Consider the following 2,900-nt stretch of genomic DNA (forward strand, 5'->3'; position numbering starts at 1 on the left):
GGGTGTCCCCATGTCAGGAGCCTCATCACACTTTTTTACACCAAAAAGCCAGCCCTCAACCACTCAGGCAGCCATTGCGTTGGAAAGTGTGTGGCACCGTGTCATGTGAATATAGATTCACCTAACAGCTGGCTGGCCTGTACAAGTCATTGAACATCTTGTGTCCTGAATCTGTAAATAGGCAGTATGTAATAGGCTTTCCTTTTATATAGTGTTGAATTTGATTTGCTGATAGTTCAGGATTTTTGCCATATTCTTCTTGAGGGTGATTTTTCCGTGATTTTCTTTTTTTACATCATCTTTTTATCAAGATTTATTCCAGCTTCACAAAAATGAGTGAAGAATCGTTCCCTGCTCTTCTGCCTTCTGGAAGGGGTTGTGTAAGACAGATGATTTTCGACTGCCCTCCAAATCCCGCTGCAGCCATTGCCGCAACCACGATGCCCAAACGAAAGAAGCAGAATCAGCAGCAGCCGCCGCCACAATAGGCCCCGCTGCCAGAGCAGGGGGAGACTGAAGACGAGGAGGATGGGAGTCCCATCGGACCTCCCAGCCTTCTGGGCCCTCCCCCCATGGCCAATGGAAAGCCTGGTGATCCCAAGTCAGCCCCAAACTGGAATCCACCCACATGTCCACCATCAGTAGAATGGATAAATAAGTTCTTGTGTGTGCATGCAATGGGATACTACACTGCAATGAAAATGAATGAACTCCTGTTACAGGCAACCTGGATGAATCTCACAAACACAGTGTTGAGCGAAAGGAGCAAAGGAGCCAGACAGAAAAGAATGCAGACTCTCTTCACAGAGGTCCTCCAGGATCAAGGGGACCAATGATTCCACCACTGCTGAGCCTCCCACCTCCTCCCAGGGGCAGAGGCCCAATCCGGGGAGGCCTGGGCCCCAGGTGCAGCCCATATGGTCGTGGCTGGTGGGGGGCCAATACTGAACCTCCTTTTCCTGGACCAGGCCATGGGGGTCCTTCCAGAGGAGGCTTTCACAAAGAGCAGAGAAATCCCTGAAGGCTCAAAAGTTGGTCTTTTATCAAAAATACCTGCCTGCCCAAGGAAGGCCCCCAAGTTATGGAAGACAAATCCAACCGCCCTGTCTGCCGACACTTTGCCAAAAAGGGCCACTGTCGATATGAGGACCTCTGTGCCTTCCACCACCCAGGCATCAATGGACCTCCTCTGTGAGACTGTGCCTTCCCATCCAGGCTGGAAGGAGCCCTCTGACCTAGCGGCCATATATTTCCCTGTGGCCCTGTGACAGTTACTGTGAGGCTGTTCCACCCACCACCCTCAGTCAGTGACACCCACCCCCATCTCTCACCTTCCCCATTTGGGGTCCAGAATTTTGTTTCATCACTGGTGCCCAGCGTGTGGGCTTTCTTCCGATCCAGCCTCCAGAGACTCGCCTTCAGGGCCCCACCTTTGCTCTCTTCAACTGCCTCCTGGATCCTCTTCCCCTTCGCCGATTGCTGAACAGGAAACCTCTTTGGAGCTGTTTCTTGTGCATCTGTCCACCCAGCCCTCGGCACTGCCCTCAATTCCTAAGAGCCCTGGAGCAGTTTCCTACCATTCCCTTTTTCTAGCTGCTTGTTTTAAGTCCTTTTCGTGTGACAAACCCTACCCCCAAAGTTGCCAGTTGCTCTGTGAAACTCACCAGGTTGACCTGGGGTCAAGTACGGATGACTGGTGCGGAGTTACTCCCTGAAAGGCCACTCTCCCTGCTTTTGGATTTTGTAGATCATGCGTCAGTAGCATGGTCCCCACCACTCTGGTCTGTGATCACTGTGCTTTGTGAAACTGTGCATCCCGTCGTACGTAGCCTTTCTCAGTGTCCGTGGCATCATTGTGACTTCCCAATACTAGAGTAGGTTTTTCTGCCAAAATGAGTGAGGCTTTTGATGCCCTCTAGACTTTCCACACCTCCCAACATGGGAGAATTGTGAAACTTTCCGCAAGACTGCCTCCCTGGTCTCCCCATTCTCCTGGTGTCAGTTTTTTGGGGTTTGACACAAGCCCATGAGATGTCCTCTAAAGCCTCTTAAGGGCTCTCCTATCTCCTCTCCAGCCCACTTTAGTTAGAGTACGTCATTGTGAGGCCACTAGCTCTTTCGTCTGAATTCTGTGAATCTCCACCTGGCCTACCCTTGGGTGGTACCTGGACGGTACTGTCGCCCTCGTCTAACCTTTTTCCCTACATCTCTGGCACTGGTTGTTTTCTGTGAAAACGGCAGTGAACAGGTTCGGTTTTGCACTGGCCCTGAGGAAATGGGTCAGGAGTTGTGTGGCCAAGAGGGAAGGATGAGAGCCATTGGAGAACTGAGAATGAATTTTTTTTTTCTTATTAACATTTTTTTATATTAGTAATAAATGCAGTGGAAACAAGCAAAAAAAAAAAAAAAGATGATTTTCGTTAAGCATTTGCTAGAACTCACCCATGAAATCATCTGGGCCTGGATTGTCCTTTTGTCATGTGTATTCATTTTGTTTTTAGGAATGTTTTTTGATAGTAAATTAAATTTATCTATAAGTAATAGGGCTATTCATATTTTCTGCTTGATCTTTAGTTAATTTTTCTCAATTGCTTTGTTTCCAAGGACTTTGTCAACTTTATCTAAGTTATCAAAATTATTGGCATGAGGATGATCCTAATAGTCCCTCATTATTCTTCTAATACCTATATGATCTGGTGATATCCCTCTTTCATTCCTAATATTGATTAGTGTCTTTTTTCTTTTTTCTAGATTAATCTTGCTAAGTGTTGTGTATTTCATTGCTTTCTAAAAAATGTATGGCTCAGTCAGTTGGATGCCTGACTTTTGGTTTTGGTTCAGGACATGCTATCATGGATTGTGGGATTGAGCCCCATGTTGGGGCTCGTGCTCAGCAGGGG

General features: G+C 47.6%; 1 pseudogene; it reads left to right on the forward strand.

The window, feature by feature from the left end:
* The first annotated feature begins 401 nt into the window (after nucleotides 1–401).
* LOC112668556 (proline-rich protein 3-like) lies at nucleotides 402–1,257 on the forward strand (annotated as a pseudogene).
* Nucleotides 1,258–2,900: the final 1,643 nt, after the last annotated feature.

The sequence above is a fragment of the Canis lupus genome, chromosome X, assembly GCF_003254725.2.
Source record: "Canis lupus dingo isolate Sandy chromosome X, ASM325472v2, whole genome shotgun sequence".
NCBI lineage: Eukaryota > Metazoa > Chordata > Mammalia > Carnivora > Canidae > Canis > Canis lupus.